This window comes from Anoplopoma fimbria, chromosome 22, assembly GCF_027596085.1.
Source record: "Anoplopoma fimbria isolate UVic2021 breed Golden Eagle Sablefish chromosome 22, Afim_UVic_2022, whole genome shotgun sequence".
Taxonomy (NCBI): Eukaryota; Metazoa; Chordata; class Actinopteri; order Perciformes; family Anoplopomatidae; genus Anoplopoma; species Anoplopoma fimbria.
Window position 1 is genome coordinate 8,011,517 of NC_072470.1, and position 14,598 is coordinate 8,026,114.

At 41.4% G+C, this 14,598-nt stretch overlaps 1 protein-coding gene across 1 annotated transcript in view; it reads left to right on the plus strand.

The window, feature by feature from the left end:
• LOC129111782 (beta-1,3-galactosyltransferase 1-like) overlaps positions 1–9,149 on the plus strand; it is a 111,192-nt gene extending 102,043 nt beyond the window's left edge. Inside the window, exons 6-8 of the transcript XR_008532347.1 lie at positions 1,652–1,761; positions 5,539–5,596; positions 9,109–9,149. The gene's annotated coding sequence lies outside the window, so the exon portion shown is untranslated. The remainder of the gene's footprint in view (positions 1–1,651; positions 1,762–5,538; positions 5,597–9,108) is intronic.
• The last annotated feature ends 5,449 nt before the right edge of the window (positions 9,150–14,598 follow it).

Consider the following 14,598-nt stretch of genomic DNA (forward strand, 5'->3'; position numbering starts at 1 on the left):
GACGAACATATTTAAGACATTTTAAAAGCCAACACCCCTCAAAAATATGACAATATATCTAAAATTCTGTTCGGCAAAACCATTAGTCAGATTTAGAAAATTGAAAAATGCATTTAAGGATCCCTTCAATATAATTTACTTTTATTCAAATTCATTATAATATCTGTACTACAGTTGTATTATCACATAATTTTCCCTCATATTATTTATTTATCTTTTCATTCTGTTCAACGTGTCTATGAGGAGAAATATCTGATAATGAAGCACTTCTGTAATGATTGATTAAATGAACACAAATGAAAAATTGTCGTCCCCCCGTCTAGACCGCACATATTAGACGTGGGTTTCATTTGCACGTATCATTTTACAGAGTTGCTCTGAACACAAAAACATATTAGGCTGATGGGTAGAGCAGTATGCAAGATTAACAGTGGACAGACGGACACACATACTCACCAAATACATAATCTCCTGGCAAAGATTTAAAAAATGTATGTAGGTCGTCCAAAACCCAGATCAATTTTAGATGTTTTGTCTTCCGTTATGCATTCATTGATTATTTTTAAATCTGTTCATGTTAAGTTAGACTCAAGGTTCATAACAAGCACAGCATCAGTCAGCAGTCGTTTTTTGTTTTCTTTTCCACCTGGAGGAGGCACGGCAGCGTGAGCGACGTTCACTCGCCACTCAAAGGTCAACCCTTGATGCGGCTCAGCGATTAAAGGCGCAGAAGCTATTAATCTTTGTCCCGTCTGCCATGTTCCAAACATTTGATAAATATACAGCAAACACGAGTCGATTTTGGACGTCGGCTGCCTACGAGACTGAACATTCAAATTTGTTGTGAGATTACTTTCTCTGCAAAAAACAAAATCGATGGCAGTGGGGCAGAATAAGCTCCGGATTTGTGCTTCCTGTTGCGTTCGCCTTTGCAATCGCTGCATAAATGACTTGTCACTTTTTTGTTTTACAAGCAATCACATTCCGCATGGCTCACACCTTGAGATTATTCCACCGTGTCCGACGGCAGAAAGTTAACCCCTGCTGCAGAACAACTCAGACACATGAGACTAAACCTTGATATGGATATCTGCCGGTAGAAACTGTCCTTGTCCATGACAGCGTTTCAGCAGCATGAATAATTTTCTGTCATCCATAACAGATAGATGGGATTTAAATGGGAAGCATACATCAGGACGTGAAGCTGAGCCACCGCAAGCGTTTGACAGAGATAAGTGTGACAGCCAGGCTGAATTTGAATTGCGAAAGCGATAAATTAACTCTTAAATCCCTGGGACTGAGCCTCTTGGAAGCTGATGGGAAGCACGGAGCTCAACCTCACCTACTTCCAAAAGCAGCACGCTCATATTTATGACCAGCTGCATGCTGGAATATTTGCATATTAGCACGAGAGAGAAATTCCTAATAAGTTTGTGAATATCGAGATCCTTGGATTCGGAGAGGAGGTACAGGAACAACATACCTGTAACATGTTCACTGTGTGTTTCCTGTTAGTATTTTTGTCAATTAGCATTGTATGCGACTCGTATTTATCTGTCTTGAGGCCTATGCAGTATGCAAAAACTCTGAGATCTTCTGTTTGATGCATAGGAAGGTTGTCCTTGTGTTCTTTTCTTCTGCTTGCATCCAGGCTAACAGCGCTCTCTCTCTCAGCCATTCCAAAGTCTTCAGAGGCAGCGCAGCAGTTTGCAGCACCGTATAGCGCCTTGGCTTTTAAGTCTGACATTCCCCCACATCCCCGTAAGAACATAAGCACACCTTTGTTAGTTATGTTCCTGAAATGTGTTTATTACAGTTGATTTTAAAGTAACATCACGCAAAAGCTATTTTTCATAGTTGGTTTGGTCAAGTTTGCATTTATAAAACATCCACTTGTACAATTGAGTGGCAGAGGCAGGACGCTCCAACCATTTATTAATAACTCTAAGCTAAGCATTTCAGCTGTTTATTCATAACATTTAGCTAACTATTTTAGAGGTGTATCCTTTACTTTGAGCTATCTATATATACTATTTATCCATTACTTTTAGCTTACTATTTTAGCTATTTATCTATTAATTTAAGCTTTCTATTGTAAGCTGTTTATATATACTTTTAGCTCACTATTTTAGCTATTTATCCATTACTTTTAGCTTACTATTTTAGCAGTTTTTTGTTTTTTTAGTTAACCCGACCAAAGATAAGACGATAATAAATGGATAGATGTAATATAATCTATTTTGTGTTCGCCGGCTCACGTTAGCACGCTATTTAAACACAGGTGTAATTGAGCAATATATTTTTGGTCCCATTCCGTTTAGTGTGTTGCAGCCATTCCAGTGAGCCAGCATGTGTGATTCCAGGGCCCTGGCCCACCTGAATGGAACAGGGCCTTAATTAATGTTATTGCATGCCCTGCAATGACACGTCACTTGCAGGGTATGCAGAGTGCATTCAGTGTATCGTAACTGGCAGCTCACTGGTTATCGCGACGATAAACTAACCCAAAATTGGCATCACACCAGTTTCTAATCCCAATTGGATGCTTACTTTGCAAATATGTGTGTATTTTGTCATCAAATTATAATTGATTTTATTCGTTTTTCTGTTGCACTACCCCACAAATTTTTCCACATACCTCCTAGAAACTGCAGAACTGCCCCCAGGGATGCCAGACGCGATGTTTGGGACTCAATGTGTCTCACTGCGCTCTGTCACAATGTCTTGATAAATCATTTATTTCAACAGACTGGTGTACAACCACAGCTCGTGCTCATTAAACTGAGCATAAAACAGGCTTGTGATTGAAAATCTAGGCTTTCGGTTCTTGCCACTTTGCATTCGACTTCCCGTTGATGTGACACTAAAACCGTGTTGTCTTAATTAGAGTTTACTGAAATGAACCTGTCGAGGCCTGAAGCTGCATCGTGGGATACTTTTGGGGAAAACGGTTAATTAGTTGTAATGTTGCATGTTCTCAAAGACACTGCCTGCAAAAACATGAACTTTTTTCAAAGGTTTAGATTTTTGGATTTTTTTTAACTCTGTCCCAAGACAGAGAGCTACTTTATTTCACATCTATGTTTCATCTTTGGCGGCCAATTCTCCAGTGTGAGATCAATACAGACTCCTGTGGAAGGTCTGACAGGTTCTCATGATCATAAAACTACCCTCATTATATGTTAAAACTCTTAAATCTCTGCATGAGGATGAATGAGATTTGGACCGTGACATTATCTAAATAGGGAACACTACATTTAATATCTTAGGGAGAAAATTGGATTAGGGGAGAAAGAAGAAAAAACAAACAAACATGGAAATGCAGATTGGTGAGCTTTAGATGCATTTTTTTTTTCTTTTACTTCCCATATTTCAGGTGTTATGCTAGGCTAAGCTAACGCGAGAGACGTATCAGTCTTGTGAATGCATTTCCCAAAATATAAATCTATTCCTTCATCACGTTAGACAGCCATAGTTGAAGTTTGCTACTCCCAAACTTTTCTTCCTTCCTCACTGCCCTGTGTGAAAAGACTCTCGGTCTTTTTTAACTGGGTCATTTATTTCAATATAGTTCCAACAACTCGCTGTGCTTAGACTTTTAACATTGATTTATCGGGCTTTGTCACGTCTACATCTCCATCTTCACACCTGGAATAAAGATCTGGGTTTCTTTAGTCTGTGCAATTGCACTTAAATGCTATTGTGTTGTGCTTGTAGACCAGACATTGACTTTTACGTCGATCCAAACCACTCTGACGAGTTCATCACCTCATGGGCGGCTGTGGCTCAGTGGAGAGCAGGGTCGTCCTCCAATCAGAGGATCGGCGGTTCGATCCCTGGCTCCGGCAGTCCATGTCGATGTGTCCTTGGGCAAGACACTTAACCCTGAGTTGCTCCCGAAGGCTGTGCCTGATTAGAGAGACCCTGATGTGCAGGTGGCACCTTGCATGGTAGCCCCTGTCATCAGGGTATGAATGGGTATGAAAGGGTGCATGATTAGTAATGTAAAAGCACTTTGAGTGGTAGGAAGACTAGAAAAGCGCTATACAAGTACAGTCCATTCACCATACAAGTACAGTCCATTTACCATACAAGTACAGTCCATTTACCATACAAGTACAGTCCATTTACCATACAAGTACAGTCCATTCATCTGGGATGTAATTAATCTCTATTAAAACCACATCCATCTCACTCCTTACCTGACCCCACAGCTTTCACGTGCAATGTTGCACTTCAGAACACAAACCGTTGGGAACATGCCTGAAGGGACGGTGAGGAAAAGGGGGCGCAGAAAAACAATTCACTTGCGATACGTAGAGGTGAGGGACAAGAATAATGGCAGGCTGTGTTTTTCCATGTATTCTATCCTCCCCCCTCCCTGTCTGATTCCGTTCTCACAATGAGGCCTGAGAAATTCTTAGCAGATGAGTGAGAGACTGTTCGGCTGGCTTCTGTGCTGCTGACAGGCAACACAGCTTTAAAACGTGAAAACAAGGCTATTTTGAGCAGAGATGGAATGCATGAATTTATAGACAGAGTGTATTTGTGTGTGTGTGTGGAGGGGGGGGATAAACCTCAGACGCTTTTCTTTGCACTTGTTTGACATTCTTTTCCGAAACCTGTCAACACGAAATGCTTTGTTAAGAACAGCATAGAGGAAAATGCGAGCATTTTGTGCCTGTCACGGTGCTTTTATCCCCGAGACGTTATACACACACACACACACACACACACACACACACACACACACACACACACACACACACACACACTGCACATGGATACGCAGCAGAAAATAAGTTCCTATTGATTTGGATCGCACAACAGCATTCACTAATTGTCTGTGGCTCACTTCATTTGGTAAATGGACATGTACTTGTATAGCACTTTTCTAGTCCTCCAACCACTCAGAGAGCTACATGTCATTGACCCATTCACATCCATTCATACACTGATGACAGGCGCTACCATGCAGGGTGACACCTGCCTATTAGGACTCCGACTAACCATTCACATACATTTATACACGGCAGGCACAGCTTGCGGGACACATCGACCTGGATCGAACCTCCAATCGTTTGATCGAATGACGACCCCGTTCTTCCACTGAGCCACAGTCACCCAACTCGTTTGCTACTAGTTGTTAAATTTAGCAAGGTGGAAAGAACAACCAAGTTAATGAGCCTATTCAAGTATTCGCTCCATAAAATACCACTTTCTTGACCAAAATAACTTTAGTTTCGACAAGATGACACAAATTCGGAAATATTTCAATCGGGCAGAATACCACCTTGAATCCAGGTTACATTTAAGGTGGACACTTTGACACAAATTAGTTTATTTTACCTCCTCATTGACATAAAAAAGGTAGAATTTCCAGATTTTTTGCCTGACTTTGCCTGAATTGTTCTCCAATAACCCCAAAGTGAATGTGATGCCTCTTGGTTTCCATGTAATCTACTCTACCTGTTCCATTTCTATGCCATATCTTGATTGTTCTAATGCCCTGCCCCTGATACTCTATTCCCTGTTCAGAAGAGGCTGATTCAGTGACTCATTGAGCCGGCACACTGAGGAAGACTTCAGCTGAAAGGTTTGTGCTTGTTACTCTTCTGCATCAGAGAAGAATACAGATTTTACTCCAATTAAACTTTGGTTGAAGAGGCCTTACCTTAACTTTAACTATAATTTAATTGACAAAAATTTTTCCCTCCTAACCTAATGTACCCAATGTGCAGCACTTTCATCGATGGGTCATGGGCTCGATCGCCTTTGGTTTGCTTTTTGCCTTTGGTTTTTTTTGGTTTTTTTAATCAACACTGGGGCAGTGAAATGATAAGCCTTTAAGGCCGTTGGCCTCCGTTGCATATTCTAATTATATCGTTTTGTAAAGTGTTCCTATTTATGTGTGTGTGATTAGATAAGATGAAAGAAACAACCCGTAACATACCATAGTCGCCATGCACAAATATTGTAGAAATCGTTCTTGTCTGGTGATGGGCAGTTGTGGAAACCTGCATTCTCTGTAATGGCCATCAGGGGGCGACTCTACTCTCTTGATTTATTCCCTCAGTAAACATTGTAAACATGAGTTTATGATCTCAATCTCTAGTTTCAAGTCTTCTTCAATACAGCATGATGTGCAGATTTGGTTTGAATTGAAATCTGGTTTCAATTCAAACCAGATTTCTTTTTAGTTTAGGGGGTATGATTTAAATTTTGTTTCATATTTATTCTCATTATTATCTACCCAAGATCGTCCTTGTTGCCAGTGTTTTGGTACTTTTTGTAAAAAGGAAAAAAAAAACAAGTTTAATGAAATCTTAAGTAAAGAGGTAAAAAATGAAACACCAAAGTATGGTTTACATTTTGTACTACCTTGTCATTTGCAAGTGCCTTCATCATTTCAAGTGTTGATTGTAGAAAGAAATGTTTGTGTATTTGATTTATAATCAAATAGACAAATATGTTAGTGTTTTTATAACTAATGAATACACGTAAGAACATTTTAATGTCGTATTTCATCAATGTGGAGCCAATTTAGATACTTTGATTACTGCTGGGTAGATTGTTAAAAGTGCTGCAACACATATTAGCATTGTTTTTATTGTACAAAGCAATTAGTAACTATAAACGTCAAATAAATGTACTGGAATGAAAACACAATTTCACCCCCCTAGAAGTATAAAGTAGTAGAAACTGGAAATACTCGAGTAAAGTGTGTGAACATAGTAAATGCACTTAGTTAGGGTACATTCCAGCACTGATAGGTTTGTAAAAACCTTGTTTGTGGTTTGATGTTTGGGTTTCTTGCCCTGTCTGAAAAATTTATTTCATTTGGTGAGAACCCAAAATGACAGAACTTAAGTCCAACATGTTCAGCAAATAACTCTCCACTGATCCGATACATTTTTTTAAAGCAATTCCCTGGCTCGACATGATGTCGTGCCACTCCGCCTGACCTCCTGCAATCATGTCATCTCCCCTCTCTCGCTCCTCTCTCCACCATTCTGGACCGATAAGCTCGCGAATCCAGGCCAGGAGGCTAGCTATGCAGGGAAAAGTTCAATCAATACTCAGGTGTCCGGGAGATTAATAGCTGCCATTATTCATACTCGACTCCAGGTGCTCCGCGTTGATGTGAGTGTATGAATGTGTCTGAGGAGGAATGGATAGCATCGCCTCCACGGAGACAGCTGATAAAAGTTTTTTAGCCGTAATCAAGCGGCAAAATCGATCCAACAAAGTGCTGCTACTCGGGGAAAGTGAAGGGGGGACTCAATTACCCAGCATGCTGAGATCAGATGTGTAAGGGAGGGGAAACACAAGGTCAAGCGTTACATTATATCTTCTCCCTCACTCCTATCGCTTCCAATTTACTTAATACAGGAGCGCTGTTCCTCCCTCCCCGAGCTCCGGAAGATAATCGACAATGAAATTAAGTGTCGGCGGGGGGGGGATGTGACGGCTCAAGGCTGATGGGAGATAATGGCAGGACACAATAACGGCATCTAGGAGAATTTGCCCCGGGCCTTCTTCATGGTCATAATAAGCGTAACCTTGTCTGAGTCTCTAAGGAAAGTCAAACACGTGGGCGCTAACATTTAGCTTGGGTGCGTGGACGCCCGTTAATAAAAGCTCACGGGCACAAACACAAAAGCTATCTAACATCCGTTCTCTTACACTTAACGGAAGCTCACATGTGAGTTATGTGACTGTCATCTCCTCCCCCTCGAGCATTATCGACTCACACACCACACAAACACACACATGTGGAAGGAGTGTACACCCACCCAATCATGACAAATCACCCTTTTTTTTCCCACTGGCTGTCTCACCTCAGGGCCGTAACAAAAGTGTCAGCCCTGATGAGGAGCCGCTGAACACGATGACCCTTCTTTTGCTTTCATGTTTCCGGGGCTGCTTTATTTCATTGCGCTCTTTGAGGTTTTTACCGCTCTGATTGAACAAAGTCTCTCAGATCATGACTTTAATCTGGTTGGTTTTTCATCCCAGTTGATCTTCTTTTTTTTTTTTTTTTTTTTTGGTGGGGGGTTATTCTGGGTGAGGCAGCTCCTGCAAGTACATGCAGTTTAAAATCACAATTTGCGTTTCAATGTTTTCACATGGATTGCTTTTTTTTCTTGCAATAGCAAATGAGTATAACACTCACAACTCTCCCTTTGAGCGCATCCTTGCTCTTGTTTGGTGTTCAGCCGGCTGACTAAACACTGTAACAGACCGCTGTCTGTCAGTGCTAATTACTTATGCAAAGAGGCACAGCACAGTAATTACACCCAGCCGACAGGATAAACACGCGCACACATGTTGTCAACACATGTGAGGTCCGCCGTTGCAGGGAAAACCACCAAAACGAAAGTAATTGTGGCTCAGTTAGTTCTTCTGAAACCACCTGACCCACAAAAATAATACTAGCTCGAAAAGTGAATACACGACTATTTTGTCCGTCTTACCCTTATTGTCAAATACAGTGGTTCTTAACGTGGGGGTCGGGGGTCAAGGGGTCCCAAGATACATCTGAGGGGTCACCAGGTGATTAAAGCTGCACTAACCATGTGTCATGTGAAAGGGGTTGGCCCGTAGTGACGTCACCTCTTCAGGTAAACACTGTTAGCTCTGCAAGCACTGTTGCACCCTTGTTTGCACCGGAGTAAGTTTTTATAGGTTATCATACGAACGTCCGTCAATCATATTTATGCTCTGACTTTGGAATTAAGTGTCTTTTTAAAAAAAATCTTTATTTATTTTTATTGCCCATCAATCTTTTTTCTACTTTTTATGTATTTTTCATGTAAATGTTGGGCCTAAACACAGGTAGCTGTTTTAGTGAAGTAGATATCGCTTCATTATTAGTGTTCACAAGCCAAAAAGGTTGGAAGCCACTTGTCTAAATGACATCATTTTAAAAATAAGGAGTTGTACATTTAAAGGGAAAAAAAGACTCCCTTGGAAACTTTGATTCTGTTGTTGTAGATAATGTATATAATACATTCATTGTAAAGCATTGTTTTCATATGTATTTGTGTTGAGGTGTTGCATTTTTCGAGTCTGAACTTTCTCTCATGACTTCCATTTCTCCCGAAGAAATTCAACCATCTGGCCCAGGAGAGAGAGAGAGAGAGAGAACAGGTGTGAACTCGTTGCTTTCAGCTGAGGGGCTAAACACGTGGGTGAGAAGAAATATGTTTTGTGGCTGCATTACGGAGACAATCGTTGGAGGAGACATTGGTAGCTTTGCCTGTGGGACTGTCGATGGCTGGAGCAAAATTATTCATCTAAAAATAATACTCACAATGAAACTGATGTTAACTTTTGTGTTAGACTTAGAATTATCTCTTTTTAATGCTTTTGGTTTTTTCACCACGCTGTGCAGTTATGAATGAAGAATAATCCTCCAACAATCAGAGCTTCTATAATTAATAATGGGGAAGGTAAAATGAATATTCTTAAGTGTCCTAAGCTTTCAAACTGTTCATTTTTAAAAATTGGATTTAGGATTTAATTACAAATGTTTTAGCATCATTTCCCCCAATATTCTGATGTACCCATGGAGGAGGCCACTCTCTGGAATCTAAAAATCCAAACAAATATTTTCCTTATTCCAGACCATCACCAACAGCTGTTAACTCTACCGGATCTTCTGGGCGTCCACGTTTTGAAAACCCTCTGATGGTAAGGTAGGTAAAATATAAACACACGCATTAATCATAATCACATTTTTAACGAAACCATCTACAAAAACAAGATGTAAGATTATTCAAATGGTGAGCCACTCAATAGCAAAATCTGCAATCTGCGCATTTGAGGTTTCAAAACCATATGGTTACAAGTGACAGGATCCCAACACATTCTCACTCCCATCGTGTCAAATTTGCGGCTTGGTCAGTGCCCCCTTCGTCGTGGATCGATGCACTTGTTACCCCTCTAGCATCAATTTTACGACAGTGTCCTTTCAAAATAAACTTCTATCTTCACAGGAAATAAAGTTTAGGCAACAAAAGTATTTACTTTAGTTACGGAAAAGAGCGTGGTTGACCTTAACTTTACCTTCTAGCGACTCGAGTCACTAGCGAGTGACAATTGTGTCACTAGCCTTACAACTGGTGGCAAAATGTGTATTTTTACTTTCAGTTTTGCACAGGACACAGGTTATAAAACGAGAACATTTTCCCCTTTATATTTTTGTCTTGGTGGCAGCAGCTGCTTTAGTGGTTTTTTTAATGTTCCAGGTAGATGCATTTCCTCAATAACCTCAATCATGGGTCTTCGGTTTGCTCTAGTTGTATGAAATGTGTCTTTATTATAACAAGACAGAATATTGCTTCTGCAGGGATGGTATTTCTGCAAACTGCAGGTTTCCTTATCAAAGACCGGCCATCAGACTGATGTCTTGCTTTAGTTATTCTTTAACATCTCTCCTTTACATCTCACTGAGTGGGACGCCACAGTCGCACAGCGCAGCAAGACTCAATGAGCTGGGCGAAGCGTCGTTCGAGCTCACAGGTTGTCAGCGGCGTCATGCTGCTGGGTCAATCACCGCCTCGTTTGCCGCAAAGCCATTTGCTAATCCCGCTAATGGGCTCGTTCAGAGACTGTATCTGATTGAGAATTTTTGCTCTCAGGCGGCGTGCTATTGAGACAGCAGAGCATTAATGTTATCTCGGGGGCTTCCTTCCAGGGGATTGAGCAAGGGGATTTCTTAGGAAGCCGAGGCGAAGTGAGAAATATCTGGGCTGAGGTGCGACAAATCACACGTAGAGCGGTTGTTTGGGCTCCCAGGGAGCAACGACTGCATCAACAATGAACGGCGAGTTTAATATGGCTTTTTATTCATCCCAGTGGGGACATTTCCTTATCGCCGGGATCAGCAGAGGGAGGCTCCCCAAAGAGCTCGTATGCTGGCATCTCTGGTTACGGCGAGCCGTCTCGCAGTGCTTTCCCTAATGAATCAGGAGATTAAACGTAGACATGTGAAACAACACGCCTTCCCACAGATTTACAGAGCTCAGCGTGAGATCAGATGTGATGCACGTCCAGAGTGGACTGGGGCGTTTACAGAACCACGGGCCTCTCATCCTGCTGTCAGATCCTTTCCACAGAGGGGCGTTTTGATTTGAAACCGCAATTGATGTCTTCAGGCTGCTCAAAATGTATTCACAAATGCCGAATGGCACATTAGCAGGGTTCACCTCTGCCCTCAAATGAAAGAAACGCACCAGGGAACCCATTATATTAAATAATCACCTCGATTGTAAGATTCACGCATCCCTGGTATTCAGAGACGAGTTCAGGCTGATAAAGGTCTGTGCTTAATGCAGGCAGCGCTGCTTACACCGCCGCATAAAAGCCTCCACAACTTGCATGCAGAAATGTAAATTACCACTTGAATGCCTCACTAATAGATAGGCTTACCCGAGGGCCAGCTCCTAGGAACGCAACAATACTCACGGGTTATAATTTGCAAATTTATGTCTTGCTTTTATAATTGTGATTTTTATCAGGTGGATTCAGCATTATGAGAAACGCAACGGCTGAGATAAGGAGGAAATTGAGTTCTGTCGTCGTCCATTGATACGTTCAGACGCCGGGCGCCACGTGAAGAATACTGGATGGACTCTTTTGCAGAGCAGTACCGCTGGAGGGTCACCTTGGAGGTGCAAAGTGTTCTTTGAAATTCAAAATATGAATGCAAGCTGTGCAGGTGAAATGTAATAACTTTTTTAAGATATATATTTTTTAAGACCCTTAACTTTCATTTTAAACAGAGACTCCGCCCCTTCTGGGTCTAAATATAAAGGATTAGGGAGGATGAAAAATATCCCAGCTAACGTTACAAAATAAAATGCTCTGAAAAAAACAGAGTGTGAAGAAGTTACAGTGTTGAGGTCTTGACAGTTGGAGTGAAGCGTATGAGGCATGATTTTTAATATGCTTCCCACCTTCACAAGACTCTATTTATTGTGTTGCAGACAGAGCGGCACCAACACATCTTGCAAAGAGTGGCCCTAAAAAAGCCAGGAGGAGTTGGGTTCAGAGAGAAAACAACCCTCTGACTCTTGTGCAACGCTTGCAGGTATGTTTAAAAATGTTAATGCTTTCAGGCTTGTACCGGCCAAATCCCAGTCACACGTGGGCCTGCTTCCATGGGCTGGACGAGAGTGTGTGTGTGTGTGTGTCTGTGTGGGCAAGATACACTGCGGAGGATTACTTTCTTCTGTATTTTGAATTTGTCTTTTAGGTTGTAAAAAAGTCCTCTTTACAAACAAAGTTTGTAAATAAAGTCATGTTTTATACATGGGGGATAAACAATTGTACATTGGTTCAGCCAGACTGAAAACTGAAAGAGGCTAAGAATATTAATAACAGTTGAGTAAGAGTAGAATAAATCAGTAGTCATCGTCAATATTTGTGCAGATTTAAACAGGAACGGCTTCCTGTTTCAGTTCAAAAATACTGGAATATTAACAAAGCTCATTTTGAAACATCCCAAAAAGTAAAATAGAAGGTTATTGTAGGGTCACTATCGGAATTTGATTAGAATATATCAGCTGAACATTTTATGGACTGACAAATCCCAGTTTAAACCTCGTCAATCTAACTAGTGAGTGGACTGCAGAGGGCAACAAAGAAAAACAGCTCCCCAAAATATTTAGATCCCAAATCCCAATAATAATAATCGAGGTTCACTTATGCTTATCTTGATTGGTAAAATGGTTCCACAAATATTCTCCCTGGCATGTAAGTTAAACAAACATAAATAATATATATATATATATATAAAATGATATGGCTTCTCCGCTGTCAACCTGTGCAGCCCTTTCATGGTCTGGGATCAGCTAATTTCTCACTTGCTGCAAGAGCTACCTTTTGTGTAGTCAGCAACATTACTACTCTACTCACAGCTACCATTTTCCACTTGTTCTCCATGCCTCGCTTTAGCTAGCTAGAGCCGACAAATGGGTATAACAACAAGCCATGAAGAAAGAAAAGTTATGTAAATGCGAGGATGACAATGTACCTCCTAAAAAAAAGAATTTCTTCCCGGCTGCTGCAGACACATCTATTCTACGTACATCTATATTTGATGTGCATTACCTGAGACGTTCTACTACTGAATGCTTCCACACTTATATCAATGAAGGACAACCATGTCCTCTTCTAATTTCGGCCCCGTGCCCTGCCTGTGGTCACAGTCCCTCTGCTATTGGTGCTGTAATAATAATAATGATTATGATAATGAAAAGCTTTAATGGTAATCACTGTCATCAGTAATGAGGAAATTAGCCTCTCGTTATATTGGAGATCCTTTCCACTTCCCCTTCGGGTTAATGATACGTCTTTGGAGTGTGGATTTATTTTACGATGACCGCTGTAATTTCGTTTTTATGGGACTGACCATGTTGGAGCCTGACTGAGGGGGAAAGACACGGGAGCTCTTCAGCTTTTGATATTTGCAGCAGGAAGAGTCAAGGCCAGACACAAATGAATATATTTAATAGTAGTTATCAGATTCATGGCATAAAACAAATTGTTTTTTTCCTCATGCGGCTACGTTAAATGCTAGAATTAGCCGCTACCTCTTGTTCTGTTAAAGGTCAAGCGGTTAATTTCAGTATTCAGAGTTAAGAGGACACTTCAACACGAAGCAGCCTTTAACTATGAGTGAAGACTCAAAGAGCAGCACACACTTACCTCCAGCTGCTACCTTTTGAGATTAAACACAGAACTTTCTCTTCACGCTCTCTCCCTCCTTTAGCCTGAAGCCCGGGTCTTATTTTAATTCCCTCTCTGCTCCGCAACATTTTAAATTCTGACTCAACACACCGCCTCCCCTCGGGCCCCGCTATCGACAAGTCAAAGAAGAAAACACAAGGGGGTCTCCTCCTCCAACTTATTTACCCCCCTCACGGGCCAACCAATTTGCCAGCCACCCTCTCAGTGAGCTGGAATGGCTTCTCGACTGTCAGCGCTTTGAGTTTGTTAGTGACTCACCGTGCAGAACGCAGCAGGGCGAGACAGTAAAAAAAATTATCCTTATGGGAAATTATGGGGAAGGCGTAATTATGAAACGAGAATCCACGTGAATGCACCTGCACCAAATATAGTTTACTTGGGACATCAATATTCTATTTGAGCTAAAGGGATAACATTTTATGAGATATTGTCATGCAACTCTGAGGAAAATCTTACTTTCAATTGCCAGGCGGCCACATTTGGAATGAGAAAAGAAGCATCGCTACTTCTAATATTCTCTGTGTTCGGCTGGGCTTGTTTATGTGGACTGGGATCATAGGAAATGCACAGAGGAGCTTGCTTATCACACCCGACAGAGACGCCTCCTCTCCCTCCCCCGGCCTCCAGCGTCTGTATTCATCAATCAGAATTGCATTGACACTACACGGCAGAAAGTCAAACCGTGTCCTCGCGCTGGATGATTTGGCGCGGGAAAGCCCCCGCGAGATTAGATTGCATCTGAGGAATGCTAATTCACCGGGAGTCTGGTGACTGGAGATGTTGTGATTAAAGACTCAATTTCCCAGAGGTCAGCGCGGCGTGATCACATATTACCGCTGA